Genomic DNA, 20,295 nt, shown 5'->3' on the forward strand with positions numbered 1-20,295 from the left:
TTTTAATACTTTTCTGATTAGAGACGTTTTATGGCTGTTTTGTGTTACATAGCGGTGTTTTTGAGCATTTGATTTGCCGATCAGGGAAAACCCTTCTACCACATTAACTTTTATTGGAAGCTGTGCATCGTTTACATCCGCTCTTTAGAATACTGGTTATTTTGATAATTGCTGAAAATAGAAGGCGTGGGGCACAAGTCATTAGTGTATGTCATTTGTGTTGATTGTTTTTTCTGAAACTATTTAACCGCAATAGGTGTTAAGCGGCATAAAAATAGTTGGGATTTTTGAACGGCATATTAGCCTGTTGCTAAAGAATCAGCCAATGATCAGGCTGCTTTAATGTAAAACTGAAGGTTTGGAGAAATTGGAGCAAAACAAATCAACTGTGGCCCAAAATATGGGAGAATCTTTCCTGTTTCATCGTTTTGACATCAACATCTGGAGCCTGGTCTGTGCAAAGCAATTCACTGATGACGTCATAACTCATCACTGACTGACAGCCATAGTAATGGCTCTAATTCAATATAGGATTGTACCTATTCATTTCAGCACCAGCTTGCTTGTTCCTACATGTATTCGGAAAAGCTTATGGCCACATTTACTACTGAAAAACAAAGAACAAAAGAGGCTTTTGTTTTTTACTTCCAAGGCATGTTAATGGACTGTGATGTTAATTTAATGAGAGCAAGTAATGCAGTAGTATGTCTGTCGCCACTTAAATTTGCTCCCGCTCCAGTGTTGCGTGGTCAAAAAAGCTACAGTATCTTAAAATGTTGTCTTGTTTTTATCGAATCAGGTGTACAAGCGTCGCAGCAACGATAGACGTGGCGTTCAACTTGTTGAAAAAATAAACCTTAATGAGTGCTAGGTAGAGACGATGTGGCATGACTCACCTAGAGAACATGTGAGTATGTTATGCAGCCAGGTTATGTGTATAAAGTGTGTGATGCACAATTGGCCTATTTCTGTATTGCTAAATATCACGTTTAGAATATGTTTCAATTGAATTCTCGATGTAGATAGACTTCATAGATATTCTACAGATACAGTTTGTCTATTAAGCCTATATTATTCTCCAGTATGTGTTTTAAATAGGCTGCAGGCAGCAGCTTGTCACTCCTGCGACTACGCCACACTTGATGAGAATGAGAGCAAGCAGTGAAAAACCTATAGCAGGTGCGCCTCCTCATATAAACCTCCTCTGGTTGGGTGCTCTGCCAAAAAAACAGAGTGTCTGATGAAGGCTTATGTGCCAAAATGTGTTATCCTGATGTTAGCCATTGTAAAAATATGTTATAGTTGAGGTTACGTCTTCGTTCCGTGTGTTGGAGCGCTGCCGTTCCAGTGTTGTTTCGTGGATTCACTGGAAGGAAAACGAGAGCAAAGAAACATCCCACTGACTTTGTTTCTGACAGTTGAATTAACTTTAAAATGCTCAACAGTAGTTAACGTTTCACATTTTAAGAATTCCAGCTCAAGTCCAGTGCAAACAAATGCAGTTTCAAATCAGTGTTTCTAGAACATATTCGCACCTTACTCTGCCCTACTTATCTTGCTGGAAGGTAGTTGGTGCAGCCGCATGCCAACTCTTTGGGTTTCTATCTGTTGGCAGTTGGCAGCAATTTTTGAACTCATCTTTATTGTCTTCCTCACCAGCAAAAGTGTTGTCACTCTGGACAAGTCAAAGCAGACAAAAAGAACAAAATGTAACCAAGAGCTGCTTAAATTTTGTTGCACTTTGTTGATACTGTACATATTTGACTAAAAAACATCCATTGGACACTTTGTTATAAAATCACACATAACAAATTTAAAACAGATATATTGTCCATAATGAACTATCTAATCACTAATCATGATATTTGCCTTAATTACCATTTAATTACCAAGAGAGAAAGAATCATGTCCCATGTGTGCAATGATTTAAATACCTATGTTATTATCAAATACCACATTAATAAATCATGCGACAGCATCATGCCATGACTGTAAACTGTGTAAATAAAAATGTGAGGAAATAATTTGTTTTGTTCTAGATTTTTGGTATTATACTTCTTTATTTTAGAGCTACCTTGACTTGAAGATGATTTCGGAAAAAACATTTCTACTTTGGTGTTGGTCATAGTCCCACTGTTGTTTAGCAGCCTGTGAATGCACTGGAGTGGGCAGAGCAAGTTTTGAAGAGTGAGTATCCCAGGCAGAGAGTAGCTGTGCTTTACCCTCAGGCCAGGGAGCTGCACTCCATCATGTCTTGATATTTCCAACATCGGTCAGCTACTTCTGTCGTGACACAACTGCTGACAACCCTCAGCTCTCCAGATTCAACAAAAAGGGTTTTAATTTGGCTCAATGGTGGACACTGACTGTGGCTCCTAACAGCCGGGCCAACACCCATATTCGAAATAAAAGGTGTATGTCGATGGAGAAAGTCTGTGGTTTGAATGGGACAGAAAGAGGTTGCCAAAAGTGGATTTAGCACCGTATATCCAGATGAGAAGCCCACCTTACAGTCTATTCAGACCCTGCCCTCTTCTCCACATATTTTCGTGAGCCAAACTGAAATCCAAGAAAAGGTACACGGGCCCAAATGGCAGCATCCCATCATTCAGGATTTTTCAAGGGAATTCAACTGTAATTTTCTTGAAATTATAGTTATTATTGTTTGTTTGTTTTTCAAATTGCAGAATGCGGAAAAACTGTCTTTGTGATATTTTTCCAGACTAATGCATCAGTTGCAAATTGTGTATATACTATATATCTTTTCTTTTTCATTATCTGTTTGGATGTAACTTCCTAACAAATTGCCCATGGTCACAGAGCTGAGTCATAGACCATGACCCCCATACAACCTGAATAATGCATTACATAGATTTAGATTCAGCAAGGTTACCGGAGCATTGCAGAAAATATCATTTTCTGAGGACAGCACCAATGCACCAATATATTTTTTTTATTTCCTTTAACCACATTTTTGAATCATCACACTTCTATATGATATAAGGTGACTATACTTACATTGTTCGGGAATAATTGGACAAATGAGCGCAACATGAACTGGAAGGAAAAATGACACATACTGTATGTTTGCATTGCACTCTACGTTTGTCATCAACATGAAGTCTCTGTCCTTAAGTTTCACTGTGGGAATGTATATTGGTCATTTTATTTCGGGCAGGAACTCATTTACAGACCAATTTGACTCGAGTCTATTTTTTAAAAATGCCATGCGGATTGTGATTTCAGCCAGCAGCATTTTAGCAGTGCCTATTACCAACTGGTACATGCTTGCTACCTCAGTCTTGATGAATTTTATCTTCTTTATTTAATTGTAAAACCATAATGAAATGAGGATGAAAGACATTTTAGTTCCACTTTCTCCTTGTTACACTTTCCCACTCATCAATGTCTCGTATACACTACCTTTTTTTTTATTAACGAAATACAACAAGCTTTAACCAGGTAACAGCAGGGCAAATAGATATGCAGAAAGCGAGAACATTATTGTTGAGAACAAATGTACTTTCAAATAAAATTGCATTTTGCACAGTTTTGTGCTACTCATGTTCTCCTCATCTTCCAGTATCTTAAGGTATAAATTGCATTTGACATGGTTTGGGATGAAAAATCTTATTCAGGGCTTCGGGTTTCCTGGATTAGTGAATCCTTTCCGGAAAAGCAGAGAAAAGTGTTGTTTTGAGTAGTCTGGTTGAGCTTATGATGATTCAAGGAGATGTGTGAGGATGTGTTAGGATGAATGGGAAGATAAGCCACATGGCAGTATGTTCCTGTTTGAGAGTCAGTTAATTTGTGGAAAAAAAACTAAAGCTTGGATAGAGTAAAGGTAGAGATTGCCACATTGGTAGTAGGATAATGAACAAGGTGAAAAAGATCTCTATTCAGTCTGTTTCTGGTGTGTGTAATATTTCCGTCGTTGGTAGACCAGAGTTTGATAGCCATTCCAGTAAGTAAGGTCAGATTGACAACCGTATTGTGGAGCACCATTGTGACTTCTTTGTTTCGTTGTGTTTGATGACATGCTCTAAGACAGGCTGCTCTAAAGGTTTAATGATGATGGCATACAGTGACTTCTGTTGGCCGAGTTCTCTTTTCTGACTTTCAAGAAAGCGCTCAAGATCTCTCAGGGACCTAAAGATGACTGCAAAAAAAAAGAAAAGAAGAAGCTAGAAATATTTAGATGGGACAACGAGGAGCTCATTTGTCATCTATGTGAATGACCCAAAAAATTAACGCTGGTCTACACATATAAACCCATACACACACCAACGGTGGTGCAGTATGCAAAAGTCAGGATGTCAGAAAGGTGATAGCAAAAGATGTGAGTCCTTGTTTCATTGACCATGATTGGCTCAGAAAGATCTGAGTAGGCAAAAAATCAAGTATGCCACTATATCCAAAGGTACTGTGAAGTTTTTAAGGTGAACTAGGCACCTTCCAGGGATTTTAAAGTTACGATGCACATCAATCCAGAGCCTAGCTCATACTTTTACAAGCAATGAAGAGAAAAGTATAGGAAGGGACTTCTCTTATAATTGGACCAGTGGATTTTTCCGGGGTAGCACCCATCGTATCAGTCCTGACAGGAAAAAAATGACATGAGTCCAGCATTAAAAGGCACAAGGATTTGTTCAGGTACAACCGCCTTGGGCAAAGTCTGCAGGTTTTCCAGCCAACCAAAGAATTCTGCCACTGAAATAACTCGTCAGTAAGATCACCTGCTGAAATAATCTGACTGTTAGCAGTCCAACAGCACATGTTTGGCCACCCTTGGACTAGTGTTAGTGGCATCCAGTCCCACCTTTTTCCAGTAAACAATGGAAAATCTGACTGAAGACATTCCACATGTGCCGGTGCACCTTGAAGAGCACCTTGCAAACCTGGACCATGTGCTGAAGATCTTTTAGAAACTGGGCTAAGCCTGAAAACACACACATTTCAGACACCTACTGTAGTGTGACATACAATCATTGCAGTGGGCCTGTAGCCAATGGAGGATGAAATCTGTCTCAAAAAGGCCACCAGTCGTATGACCCTTTTTCAGCAGAGGTCTTGGCAAACGACTATAGCAAGATGCTTTTAGGCCAAATCTGGTCCTGCTGTACAAGATGCAACGTGTAAACAGGTCCTGCACTGTAAGCTTGTATAAGATGGATATTTTCAGCTCAGTTGCCTGTGTATTGTGATGCAGATAATGAGATAGTCATGGGCTTTGCCTCCTCCTATGGTGTCAGTGTTGTCAATGAACAGAAAAACCCACATGTTAGTGTCCCTATGAACCTTTATGTATAGACTGTAAAAGTGTCATGAGCTTGTTCGATAACCGCCATCACATCCTGTCCATGGCCTCGGGTCGAATACAGCACCGGGTAGTACCAGCGAGTACAGAGTGAGTAAAGGGATTTCAAATACAGATGCACTGAGACACTTACTTGAGCTATACACCTGCTACATATGTCCTGAAGACAGTGTTGTTTTTTTGTTGGAAACTGTCACGTAAGCCTGTACAGCACAGCTGTTCAGATATTTGATAGAAGAGGACCTCATCCTGTTCTATATGTCCTATTTTGGCATGAAACAGTGTTTGGAAGATGGATGCATCCTTTGGGAACAGAATACCCCACAGTGACTGATCAGTGATCATGGAGTGATCACAGTTGAAATCTCTTGGTTGAAAAGCGGTGCCTAATTGTACAGTATGTCCAACATAGACAAGAAGCTCAAGAACAAAGTGAAATCAGAGTGTTTGGCCTATTGATTAATGGTTCCACCTATTCCTTACGTGGCTTAGAAAGGCCAAATTTGCTTCTAGGCTAGTCCTGACTTGAATTTGAAATCCATTGAAAAGGCAATGTTCCTCATCTGTCCCTGGGATTTTGGATGCTCGCTCAAAGTGGATTGATGACCCCATCACGACAAGGTGTTTGCAATCCATGGCCTGCTCAATACTGCACAGACTGGCAATGGGACAACATTCACCTGTGACCTTTACAGTGACTTAAACCAATAATAGTTTAGCAGAGCAAGCAGTTCAGACAGTGAAGGAGAGCTTAAGGAGATGACGAGGGACTGTCCCAAGACAGGTTTGTCTTGTTTTATACACCCGTCTCACCTCATAAATGACCATGAGCTGTGCGTTGCTTTGAGTTTTCCAAACCCAGAGGGGGACCTGTCTCATTTATTGTCGAGATAGCAGACAGGTGTGTCATTAAATTGCCTTGAGGCTATCTTCGCTTGTGAAATTACTTACGATGAAAGTCTTGTCGGTTTACCAGACCTTCCAGTGGGAGCATCCGTCTCACAATACTGTTGGCACCAATGTACGTGGCACCATCAGTGTTGTTGCCAGGAGACAGTTCAGACTCAACAAGGGTTTCTTTTTTTATCATTATTATCATTATTTTAGATACCTATATTTGGAGTGTAACAGCTAAAGATAGGACAGTAAACTGGGGAGTGGGTGTGGACAACATGCAGCAAAAAGGTTGTGGGCTGGAATTAAACCCAGGCCACTGCAGTAAAGGACTCAGCCTTAGTACATGGGTTCACACTCTACTGGTGTTCTTGCTCAGGTGTCACTTATAAACATCCTGTTGTTGACTTAAACTTGTCTTAGTGTTAAGGTATTTCTGTTTTTATGGTTCCTAGTCAGTCCATTGTGTAGGTTAAGCAGCTCTGTGAATGCATTTTTGATCCTTGGAGAGTAGCTCTATGCCAGGCAGACGTCATTGAGCATGCTCAGGGACACTCCAATATTTACAATTGGCTTTGCTTCGCTAGTTTACCCAGCTGATAGGAATGAAGCACAGCTGCCATTTTGATTGTAACGAATATGTCACCCAAATGCAACAAACTTGCTCTTCGAATGAATATTCTCTTTTCCAGCACAAATACATAAGCGTCATTTGAAAGTTGGATAAATTTGATTCTATTTGTGGGAATTGATGCTAATAATTTAGCACTTTGCTGAAATTGAGTCGTGTGCTGTACATTAAGATGATTTATTCAACCACTGAGTCTTCCATTAGCTATTTTTGAAATATGTACTGTATGTTGCAACAATATACGTGAACAAATATGCAAATATTGATGATTAATTTAGAAATCTGTTGTAATTCAAATAATCATTATGCTTCTATAAATTTCAATGCAAGTATATTTTAGTTTTAGTTCAATTTTCTGCAGAAAATGCTGCTTCTCACTCACTTTTTTATTCTTTTTGTCACTTACACTGCTTTGCATTCACACACACACACAGAGGCATTCAAGAGTGCTTGAGACCTTGCATGTCTCCGCATCAAATGATTATTTCGCTGTCGAGTTGGCTGCCACTGCAATAAAATCACAACTACAACCGCTGCCTCTCCTGGATAACACAGCCCACCTTGATATATACAAACCCCTCGGAAACACATGACACGGCCTCACTGAGACTTGGCCTCGACACATACATGTTACCGCGGTGGGATGTTCTGCCGTATGATGAAGTGGTTTTCATAAAAGTGATGACCCATAAAATGTATCTGAATAAATTTATTAAATAGAGTAATGAAATACATGACCTAGCTAAATCAGTTTCATAAGAGACACATTTAATTATTAACCAGTCTCGCAATACTTTCACTAATACGGTGTTACCTTGTAGTTGGTGATTATATGAATCAGTTTTATAATTTGCGACAAAAGAAAATAATTTTGAATACGGTGAACAGTCATGCAGTTTTGTCTTGTGCATATTGAGTGTTTTAATGACGCCTAGGAACCAGTTTTATAGCTTTTCAGATAAACTGTGCACTCTTGTATTGTTTGTACGTCTTCTTTGCTCATTACCTCAATGTGCATGGAAAGACTCCTAGAATACTTGTTGTTCCACCCAGTCAGCATATGTAGTAGGCTTTGTTTCCAGAATTAAGAAATACTGCCCATGACCATGAAGCAGATGCCATTCACCGGATAGTTTGTTTGTCGATACCGGTGACGTCTTTTACTTATGCCACTTATTCACTTGGTGTGTGGCCACATGTACAGCATATCTTTGTATTTATTTCTGAATGTGATCTAGTAAGAGATTGTTTTTTTGTCTGTGTACTTCTGCTACCAGCGATCACGAGTGCGCTGAGCATGGTTTGTACTGATGGTCATAAAAAAAGGGCCGGCTGATCTGATATTGTTTCTGTCACTATTATTGATGTGTACCTGGGAATCATATAGAGTACTGGGTCACACGTGGGCAGGCTTTTATTTGTATTGATCTTAATATTAAAGGAAAATTTAAAAACACGTGATTTTCATTCAGTTGGAAGAGATAAGAGGACGCAGCTCAGCTCTCACCTCAGTCGCACGTCCGTCCTTCTGGAGGGCATATTTCAAATCAAGCTGTCATCATCACGGGAATAGGTTTCATGATCTCAGCTTCCACCATTTACAAAGCATGACGGGTGACATGTCACAAATGCTGTGGACACGCCATTCTTTCAAGTCTAAAACATGTCCGGACTACAAAGAATCAAATGAGTCATATTATTATAAAAATATGTTCATCAACAGGCAGCGCTACAATATTTTAGGGATAAGTACAAAGTTAAATGTGCTCATCATGCTGAGAGAGTAAAGTTTAAAGTCCACCCCTCTAAATATAGTTGACAAATGTCTAGGGGGTGTTCTGGGGCAATTGCTTTTGAAATGGTGACTTTGGAATGAGCTTGTACGAGTGAATGTATTTTTAAAAAATTGCCAACCTAATGTAGCTTATGCTTAGTGCACCAGTCTAGGTTAAAGTCATTGAACGGCACACCGATGCACGCGCAGGACAAAATATACACAATATATAACATTTCAACCTGAATCATTATATACATCATAAATTGGGAGATGATTCACTGAAAATCACTGAGTAGAATTTGGTATTTTTTACAATTTAGCACCCCCCAGTTTCAGAGTGAAATGCCACTGCTGTAAATATGGAAAAAAAGGGGTTGACATCTTCGTTAACAGCCAAACATTAAGCAAGTGCAACAACACAAGACATAGCAGCCAGCTAATATCATACTTGTTAGTCCAACAGAAAGAAGCCCAGCTCGGCGTCTGTCTTTCAGGCTTTTATTTCACCAAGCTCTCGCCAACGACTAAAAGTCAGTCCCAGATTTACTCTTGCGTCCTCCGTCAACGTTCTCTGGTCTCATCGCCTCTGCCATTATGCCACTAGGCTTGGTTACATTGTCCACCTGCCCAGCTCTGCGTCTGACACAACTCCATCTATATTACCCGCATACCACAAGGCCTGGTGGTCCAAAATGCCTGTGGTACAAAGATGAAAACTCCCCCAGTGCTCTGAGCTCACAATCCCAGGCAGCCCAGTTAACAAATTGAGCTAACAGCAGCTACAGTTGGCAGCAGTTTACTTTACTGCCCATCAGGAAACTCTGTAAATCACAGGGAGTTAAGGTGGAGCAGCCGGAGGACATCCGAGGGAAAGCAGAAAATATTTTATCCATAAAATATGATCCAGTTTCACCAGAATAAGTGAAATGGTTGGTGGTGTGTGATTTAGGGCCGTAAAGAGCTTCATACTTCTCGCGGGTGATGGTACAGCACAAAGTTACGTAGTGCGAGAACAGGTGTATGCGGCACAGAGTGGTAGAGTCAGCTGCATGGGTGATTTGCCAAGTTGTTTATCTACTTTCTTAACATCCATTACAAGACAAGAAGATACATTATTCCACAAACACATATCATTTAGAAACTGAATCCCTGTTTCTGAATACGCTGTATAGCAGGCATGATTGTGTAATGAACAAAATTTCATAATATAGTTTCTATAGACTGGTTTAGAAGTTGTATTTGCAGTGTATGTTGTGTTCTGGACTGTTTCATATTATTCAGCTTCTTTGCAGTGCTAGTTGATTATGTCAGCATTTACATTGTCTTCCTCTCTTTCCTATACCGAACATGGAAAATAATTTAGATTATCAGCACAAATACAGTTCTCTGATGCTTCCCTAAGCTACTCTCCCTCCTTACTTTGTCCTTGTCTGGTGTAATAAACAGTGATATTGGCTTAGTGTGTATTAAATAGTATTCTGTCAGTTGTGCAGCAGAGAGAAAATGAATTTCGCTGAGCATATTGTAGATGTGCATAAACAGGATGACAAAGAAACTGGAGAGCCTGTAAATGTCTAACAGAAGGTGCTGTACTGGGGTAATTTATGAAGTGTTGTCAATTGGTGGAGAGCCCTGCAGATTTTAGAAATCCATGTGACTTGCTCAAAATTGCATGCTATAATGTTCGGTGATTATTTTTGGATAACTTCAAATAAAGAGCTTCAGAGGTGCATGTGGTGATAGAAAATGTTTTTTTTTTGTACAAAATGTATTAATAAAAGTTCTCTTGTGTCACAAAGGACAGAAGAGAACGTGTCCTCTCTAAGGACATAATGTCACACCAATGTATAGCTCCACTGAGGATAAAACAGAAAAGTGGTGACAGGGAAGAGGGGATTCAGGAGCGAGGTAACATTTTTGCAGTGGTGATCAGTTTTGGTTGAAGAGCCTCATTTAAACATTTAATGTACCCACAAAGTCCTATGCACTGCTTATTTAATGCTCTCTATAACACAGATGCTGATATGATTTTTGTTCTATAGCAACATGTTTTAATTGTGCCCTCGCTGCTTTTTGAGTATTTCATTCGGAGCATTTTCCAGCTCAGCCATAATTTTATCCCAAAGTTTAAAATGCAGATACATATATTTATTATTCTTTAGATTCACAGTCTAGAGTGAATTAAACTGTACTGATATGACACCTGCAGTGTCTCACATCACCTATAGCTTTCCGAAAGAGCTTTTTGAAATCTGGAGATGGGCCATCATCAGCTCTCGTAGCCAAAATTTGAGCAACAATCCCCAAACCAATGACAGTATAAAGAATGGAAAACGTATGTGTGATGTTGCCAACAGATTTCCAAAGAAGTGTTTTGAAACTCAAAAAATGTGGCGCTCTGGTTGCCGCCATCTTGGCAGTCTTACTTCCTCCACCTTCTGGCTAATCTAAAAAGCTGCAAAGACTAGGATGATCAGCGGACATGGGGCAGGCCAAATGCTGCCTTGGTGCTCAAAAAAGCCATCTGTAACGGCACCCACCTGTCAATCAAAGCGGCCACGCTGTTAATTATAAGTCTTAATATATTTTGAGGTGAGCTCTATGAAAATTCACCCTCAGTACAGATGTCATGAATGGGGAAATTAGCTATAGAGACCAAAACTGTTTTTTGTACCAGGCTGTAAACATGTTTATTTCTGCTGTGAAGTTGGACATTTGAACATGGGGACTAATGGAGATTTTGAGACTCAAGTTTTTGGCACTTCCACATGGCTTCACTTCACAGCCACAGAGAATGCCGCTTGCTCTAAACATGCCATCCTCATATTGTACCAATAATGATTGTTATGATTATGATTATGATTATTAAAGTCGCCAACAAGCAGCAGATTTAATAAGAAGTGAAAATAACTGAGATCTTAATTATGCGGAACAAAACATTTCGACTTGTGGATCTGAATTGGTGAATATTTCCAATCACTTAGCTGGAGTCGTCTTGGAGCCCGTGTTGAAGAGCCATTAGAGGAACAGCATCTTAAAGCACTTAGCAGTCAGCTATGACAATTACCACCTTAACATTGCCTACCAAAACTCTCTGAGCAGTGCATATTTGGTGTTACATGTAATCAAACAAGTCTTACGGACATGATTCTCTCAAAAACAGAAAAGCACAAGACATATTGAAGCAAGAAATTCTGGAAATCTGTAATGTAAGGACAAAAAAACTAAACAGAAATAGGTGACAATATAACATCACAAAGTCCTGCCTTTAAAGAATACACCAGTGAGAATATAGCTTTAATGTTGCCAATTGTATAGTATTGTACAGTACTGTAAAGTTGCCCTGTATGTAGTAAATAATCACATACAAGTTCAATGCTGTCATTTCCAAAATATATTTGTGTCTTCTACGAGCAACGAAAAGAATGGTCTGATTGACCTTTGAGCTACTTTTGTGTGTTCAAATGTGCAAAATATGTTTATTCAGAGAAAGACCTAAACATCATTCACCTGTCATTGGTTTGATTTTGTCTTTTAAAGGCCACATTTGGTTAAGTATGCTTCTGCACAAATTGCCCATAAGTATGCCTACAGGTGACCTTAGCTCACGTGCATATCCCTCTAATGTACAGTATGTTGAAGGTCATATTGCTTCCAGAACTGCTCAGAATACCGTATTCCTACTTCTTCGCCACAGGACTGCTGTCTGTTATGACTGGACTGAGTGCTTATCACATTGTAATGTAAAGGAATTTGACAGGAGCCTTTAATGGTTCCAACCGAAGGAGCATTAGCATACATTTTGCAGTTTAACGATCTCGAACATTAAAAGACATCAATAGGTGCCAGGACCGCAGGGATGTGAGAGTCTGACTCTATCAGCGAGGCAGCTTGTGGCCATAACTGTAAGCACCTGATCTCTGGCTATAGGCGGCTTTCGTTTTAACCAGTCTGATGCAGTTCAGCGCCAGTTCAGCCTGCAGCCGTGTCATCAAAGTATAGTCACCTGTCCATACACTGCCCGGGTTTTTTTACTGATCTCATTTACCATTGACCCAGCTGCAGCTTGATCTTGTTTGTAATGGAAACGCAGTAAATGTAGCCATGAAACTGCAGATCAGTCGCAGTGAGACTGGTGAGTAGAATAGATACTTAATTGACCGAAATATGCCCGGAAATATGAGTAGAAGCAGGAGCTGCAGCACTTTACATTCAGTTTCTAATGTACTACACTGTATATAATGTAAGTGTAATTGATCTTAGGCTATCCTTTGTTTCCTATGAGGTAACAGACTAAATGCTTTTAAGAAAATGTCTGCAGCTATTTAAAGAAATCACTTCCTACACTATAGACCGCTGACCATGGCCGCTGATTGATGCATGCAGGATTTCAGTGGGAACGTGCATTCTGGCAGCTGCGGCTATTAAGTGATATATCGTGGCTGTTCTTTCAAGACCAGTGGACATTTTTGCAATACTGAGGACAATCTCTTAGTCTGCGCTCTGCCACATGTCAAGCGGCAGGGCTGCTTTGCATAGGGGCCGATAGCACGGGCCATCGTAACTCAGTCTCAGCGTAATGCCTATTCAGCGCAAAACAGGAGTGTATTGTCAGAATCGCAGGATGGATGTCGGGGCATGTACAAGTGATATCTATCCTGATGAAGAGAGAACGCACGGTGATTTATTTTCAGAGGAAACACAGGAGAAATGCTCAAGTCGGGCGCTTCTCCCTTTTCCTTTCACTTAGATTTTCTATTTGAATTAAATGAGGTGTGTATGTAGGCAGGCAGAGGAGGGGGAGGTGGGCAAGGGTGCTGAGAGATAGCATGCAGGAGAAAGGACATACTTCATCTTCCTATTCAAAGTGTTGTTTTCAGCAACTTTGAAATGAAGGAGAAAAATGCTGATAGAATTGCACCAGAATGTATCGCAGTGGACTGCAAAGTAGAAAAACCCTCGGTCAGACATTGGTGAGGCATCCTGCATGCGGGGCGTTTTTTTTTTTCTCCCCCTTTTCAACTCTTCTCTTAAGGTCCCCAGCGATTCACTTTTTGAACTCGCAGTGATTGATGGGTGGTGTGCCCTTGACAGGGGCCCGGGATTGGTTGGCCAAGGGCAAGATGCAGCTTTCCAATTGTTTCATATAGATAAACAAGGAAAGAAATGTCATTTACAGCATCTGGAGATAGATGCTGTCATCCACGCTACCAGGAAGCACACTTAAAAGCCCATCTCATTATTGAACTCCAACAGCCAGCCTTTTAAAACGGGTTTCCACATAAAAATGATGTGTGCATCATGCAGAGCGGGAGGACAAAACAAGATGGGAGAGTGCAGAAGACGACGGCAACATTACAAATATAAGAGCTTTACTCTATGGTAGCCTTATACTGCACTAACATGCTTAAGGACAAAGATCTTGATAATAATTGGCCGTTTTAGTTGCATCCTTTCCATTTGATCGACTGTGTCTACTAATAGCTAGAGTGGAAATATGTTATGAATGGCTCAGCATATGTAAGGATATTTTATATATTGTGGTACATCTGCAATTTTAATCCAAAAGTCTAAAATATACAGTAAAAATTAGTTTGCTGGTTACTTTGGTTATTGATTTTAGTCAATTATATATCGCAAAAATACATCACAAAACAAAACAAACAGTACTTCTGCTTTGTGCTGCATAGACCGTGGTATAATCATGATAACGCACTCTGAGGCGTTCTTATATTATATATAAAAAACCTGGGCACCATTGTGTCTATTATAACTTACATGCCTCTGTTATGCATCAATAATCCGTCATCTGTCGTGACGATTTTGCACAGATCAGTGCACGTGATGATGACGCATGGTAACTACTACTGCGACAACAGCAGTGTTACCCCCCGTGCACGTTAACTTAGAACGAAGCCGAAGCCCAAAATATCGAGCTTTGTCATCACAAGAACCGAAGAACTCAAGTAGCTAGCTGTTTGTTGGCACTGTTGTTTTTTTTAAAGTGCATGCTTTCAAAAGATGATCCATTATTCAAGATTTTTTGTTTTGTTTCGTCGGCTGGGTACATTGACATTGCAGGTGCGCTGTGCATTGAGTCATCAGGTTCAAATCAAGGATGCAAACATTTACAAATAATTTAAACGCGTGTTATTGCATCGACCTGACGAGCTGTTTTTCTGCTGATGCGGTTTATATATTTATGTGGTTTATCCTCACAGCATAACTGTATATCATATAAATCTATTTCTAAACTAAACCCTCTCTCCCTTTACAACCTGCAAAGTGCTCATTGAGTTTATAATTTATACTGTGTGTCCATTAAAAGCAGGAAAATAGATCCATCCAATTTGTCTATTAGGTCACATGGCTCCACTTTTCAAATATAGACGTTCGTATCAACTGATTGATGAGTAAAACTTTATTCCTCTGGTGGCACAACATACTTTCCATCTGCTTCATTCTTCTGTTTGGTCTTTGAACACACACACACAGACTGTCACTTATCCTTTTGATTCCAGTGTTTTTCATTTGGTCTCCACAAGTTTGTTTTCCTAACTTTTACATTCATGCTCTTGACGTACTGTTTTTGAATTTGTCATTTAGAGTCCGTTATCGAGCTCTGCTGACTTTTGTTTGACACGTAGTTGTTGTTTTTGTTTTTTTCTTCTTTGTTTCGTTTGAGGTGCGTTTCTTTTTTTATCTCACCTGCACAGCGTGTGCCTCCTTCTCCGTTCTTTTGGTGTATCGTTTCATGTGCAAATAAATGAACTCTCCACTCTAGATGGCAGTGCAGGAGAAGAAAAGAGTATTAAGTAGTGAGATTCATATAGGTGAAAAATAAGTCTAATACGTGACGCACATCTTTTTACATATAATTCTCATATTTGGAGGCCATAAGGTTTGTTTTTGGGGCCCCAGTATTTCACATTTTATGTTTGTCTTAATTCTTGCAGCATTCTTTGTTCACTGCGATTGTTTGAACAAAAGTATCAGAGGTCATTTAAAAACTAATTGGGTCAAAATGGCCACCAACAAATAAAAAAATTGTATTACCTTGCACCAGAGTTGGTGTAATGGTCACAAATTAATTTATTATTAAAGAATTAATTAATGAATCCTGCTCTCTTGAGACATATTAGCCATGATCGTTGAGGAGAATCTCCTAATTACAGCAAGTTAATATAATTATGCAGGCAGCTCCGGCAGCTCCTACCAGTACACTGCATGCCACTGAAGTAACTGGGATTATCTGCATGTGTTATGTTATTCTGGGGATTAAATATGGCAACAGCAAATACCTAAAAATCTTTACCTTTCCCATTTCTTTTTTTTTTTTTTGAAATGTTCACTTCGAAAATGATGAAGCGACATGGAAATAATGGCATTGATTAAAACCGTCAGTGTGTGGACTGTGTGCTGAATAAATTAGGCCTGGAAGTAAATAAATAATAAGTTGGAGCATAAATGAATGAATTAATAAATTATATACTTCTTTAGCCAATAAGTTTCCTAATAGCTTCGGGATAAATCCTGCAGTGGGCACACTCTGTCCTCAAGTGCCCATACTGTACATGGGCATGCTTTTTGATCAAGAACTTAACCTTCAACAGCTTTTATTTCTTTTCTTTTTAGGTTTTAGATTAAAACAGAATGGTGACTTACACATCATCTGCAACTCTTTCGACGGTATGAAGCATCGTCTTGAGATTTAATGTTATGCCTGATGATGTTGCTAAAGAATTAATGGTTTAAATGTCACTGTTTGACCTAAACCTAGATGAGCGGGCATACATTTTTGATTTACGTCCACTCACACGCACAATTACACATTCATTTTTTTACATTATTTATCATTTGAATAATATTTTATTTTATAAATGCCCGATTACATCAAACTAAATTAAACTCAACCTTCTACTGTAATTCACTCTTCATCCCTTTGGACTCCTTTTATAATGTTTCTCGTGGGATTGTAATTTATGAGTTGGAAGGGCAGCCTGTAATATGTGCAGCGTTTCATAATTCACTGACAAAATCTGTGTAGGTAAGTAGGAAGCATTGTTCATATGCAGCTTTTTACTGTGGAATCTAAGTAGGTTTCATATATCAGGTGCAAGGTTTGTGACAGGATAGGACGATAAGATGAGGCCACCTTTACTTATCCTCTGTCTCTCTGGCTTCCTGTGATGTACTGCCTCTGCTCTCCTGTTTTCCCTCATCATTTTCTTTTGCCGTCTCTTCTGTCCTTTTTCCACTCCTCATACTAGAGCTGCTTTAATGATTTCCCTTTATTCACCAGCTATCACTAATCTTACCTGGCTGTTGCTTTATCCGAAAGTCACCCTAACAGTGTCCTTTATATTCAGTAGCCCAAGCAGCTAGCTTTTACGGTTAGATTATTATCCCCAGATAATGATGAAACCTGCAATGATGCCATGTACCTTTTTTTTTTTATTTGATCAGGAAAGTCTCGTTGTGATTGAGATCTCATTTTCATTTTTGAGTGTATGTAAAACATAACACAGGGCACTTAAAATCATGTAATGTGATTATAATGTAAAAAATAGCAAGAGGAACAGCAATATAATATATAACATAATACAATAATCATATAGTTATAGTTTCTTCTTAAAGTATGTTTATAATCTAGTGCATTGTTTGTCATTTTAACAAAGAAAGTAGATCATTACATCACAGGGCAGCTGACTAGGTTAGGTATCTATCGAGATATTGTGTTCATTGTTAATAAATTAACTGTTTCACAGAAGCAGAGTAGTGCAATTTGAATTTATTTAACTGCACTGTGTGGAAATTGTTGATTGTAATCTGTCTTAAGTCACTTACTTTCATAGAATATTGTTGTTTACATATCTGAATTAAGTAAATTCAACTAATAGTTAGTGATTATTAGTTGTGTTTAGCTAAAATGCAAAGAAAATTTTGAAGCATTTTAAAGGAAAAAATATTTCAACTTCACCAACATCTTGTGTTTGGCCTTAATATATTAGCACGAGGAAATGTTATTTGTTACTAAGGCAACTTTTGAAATATTTCTTAATATTTATTGAGGCTGTATGGTGGCTCAGTAGTCCAACTGTCGCCACACAGCAAGAAGGTCCTGTGTTGATTGTTCAGTGTGGAGTTCACATGTTCGCTCCATGTCTGAGTGGGTTTCCTCCGGGTGCTCCAGTTTCCCCCCACAGTCCAAAGACATGCAGGTTAGGTCAACTGGAAACTTTAAATTGCCCGTAGGTGTGAACGAGTTTGTCACTCTATATGTGTGTTAGCCCCCGTGATAGACTGGTGACCCATCCAGGCTCTGGCAACCAGTGCATGCTGGCATATAGGCTGCAGATCTTTGCAGTGCAGGAACAGGAACATGTAGAATATTCCTTAAAATATTCCTAAAGTATAAGATACCTAAATATATGTTATAGGTTAAACGGCATTGTTTCTTGATGAAAATGTTCTTTCTCTTGTGAATGAACTGAACCCGGCACATTCAGGTTTTCTCATTTTGTGAACTTGTGAAGATGTTTAAGGTCTTGAGGGTGCAGGATGAATGAATTCGACCAGCACAGGGAACTACAGCAGCTCCCCACGGTGACCTAAATAGCTTCATTCATAAAGACGGTCTTCATTCACATCCTTGTGCAGTAATGTAGAAACTATACAACTACCTTCCTCTCAATGTACTCTATATACATTGTACTAAATGTTAATAACACAAGCATGATATGAAACGTCACCATCATTCGGTGTTTAAGAAGTGTTCACTACCCGTAACTCATGTACACAGCCCTAAGTGAATGGTAAAGATGTGAGTGATCACGTTCAAAGAAGTCGTCATCAGTGTACACTGTAGACACAACGACATCAGAAATTGCTACAATGAAGCTGAATTCAATAGACTGCGGCGAATAATTAAATCTTAAGGTTTCCACTGATGTTCTGCATTTGGTTGATGCCTATCAAAGACACCGTTTGGTTTGGTAAGCAGCTGTGCCTGATCTGCATTCTCTGCGATGGTATTGGTTGCTCTCTGCCAAGATGTAAAATAATTGATGAGGCCGCCGTATGAAATGCAGAGGAAAGAAGCATTCGGTGCGACGTAACGTATTGTTCTATTTGTTGTTGTTGTTGTTGTTTTTTTTGGAGAAACAGGCTTCATGAGAGCAGTAGCCATTGAAAACAAAAGCAAACACAGACTCGACTGGATAAATCATCATGCTTCTCTTGCAACACTGTAGGGAAAATGCTGCACAGTTGCTATGGGACCCTCTGTTGCTAGGCAATGGGTTGATTATCAGAGTTTTTTATATAAGAGGCAGAGTGATGTTTTTCTTTTTCTTTTTCTTTTTTTTTTGCTGTCCAGCAAATTTGTTTTCAGAACTGACAGGTTTTTACAACTGACGGGATCTGTGGAAAAACACGACAACACTGTCACTGATTTAAACTTGATTTATCCAGTTTGATGTGTTTGCATATGCGGTATGTACACATTATGAGTGTTCACATGAAATGTAAACATCACGAGCGGTTTCACTGGTAAACACTTATGTTTTATACCGTAAAACAACATATCTAGCAGCTTCTCTACTCAGCCTCTTTAATCTGATTTCATCTGGTGCTGTATGTGGTGCAACAAGCTTCTTGTCTGTCGAGAACTCATTCTTCTTGGCACAAGTTCAGAATCAACCCAGATTTTGCCAAAAGACTTAACTCGGCACCTGTTTGCTGGCAATTTATGATGCGTTTATTAAAATATCCAGTTTATAAGCAGTGGAAATGAGTGAGTGAGGGAATATCATTGTGACGCCCTCTTGTGGTTGCATTCGGATATCAGATGAATCAAGCCTTTTGTTAGTGCATGTAGTGGTTTGGTTGGAGGTTTGAAGGGTGTGTTAAAATCAGCACGGTGTATCAAGCAAGAACAAATGCAATGCCTTTTTGTGCTTTGCCAAATTCCATATTCGCCACGCACGAGCAAGTGATATCAGCAGCTCAGACTCACACACGCAGAGACGCTTTCCAGTTAACAATAGCCTGATAAAGGAGTCATACAAATCTGTGTTCTTCTTCTAAAGCCTGCAATTATTCATACAGCAGACAGATCTTATTTTATATTTCATGGAGTTGAAATTGACATTGTTAACCCGAACAAATGCAAGAGTAAGCGAAGGTTCTGATGTGTCCTGATGCATTGCTTACCAGTAAAGATGTATACTATACACATGATCCATCATGCAGTGTTTGACTTCACTGCAAAGCAAGTTTGTTTGTTTATGATAATTTTTAAATAGACAGAAGATAAAGCTGTTCATATATATACATATTTTTTCCTTGAGGAACAGATAATAAGTGTACACTTTAAACTTTGGCTGACGTTGACAAGCCATAATGGTGGCAGTTATTGATTTTTAATAATTTGGCGGGCATCCAGCTGGTTACTCTCCGACAGTCAAGCTTTCTTTAGGGTATACTCTATCTAATATTGTCTGTACAGTGACGTGGATCCTCCTCCACAGAGACACTGCCCTCAGCTGAAGTTGGGATATGTCTCGTAATCTTATGACCACTCCACGACGCTGAACTTATACTGTTTTGATATGAGCTGCCATTACCAAGGAAAACATTAACTAGGGCAGCTTCACTGCCCACTACATCAGTGTA

The 20,295-nt window shown here is 39.3% G+C and overlaps 1 protein-coding gene across 3 annotated transcripts in view; it reads left to right on the forward strand.

Annotated features, from left to right (window-relative positions):
- gabrb4 (gamma-aminobutyric acid type A receptor subunit beta4) overlaps positions 1-20,295 on the forward strand; it is a 190,779-nt gene that overhangs the window by 143,157 nt on the left and 27,327 nt on the right. The gene's annotated exons all lie outside the window — the stretch shown is intronic.

The sequence above is a fragment of the Larimichthys crocea genome, chromosome XXII (genome assembly GCF_000972845.2).
Source record: "Larimichthys crocea isolate SSNF chromosome XXII, L_crocea_2.0, whole genome shotgun sequence".
NCBI lineage: Eukaryota > Metazoa > Chordata > Actinopteri > Sciaenidae > Larimichthys > Larimichthys crocea.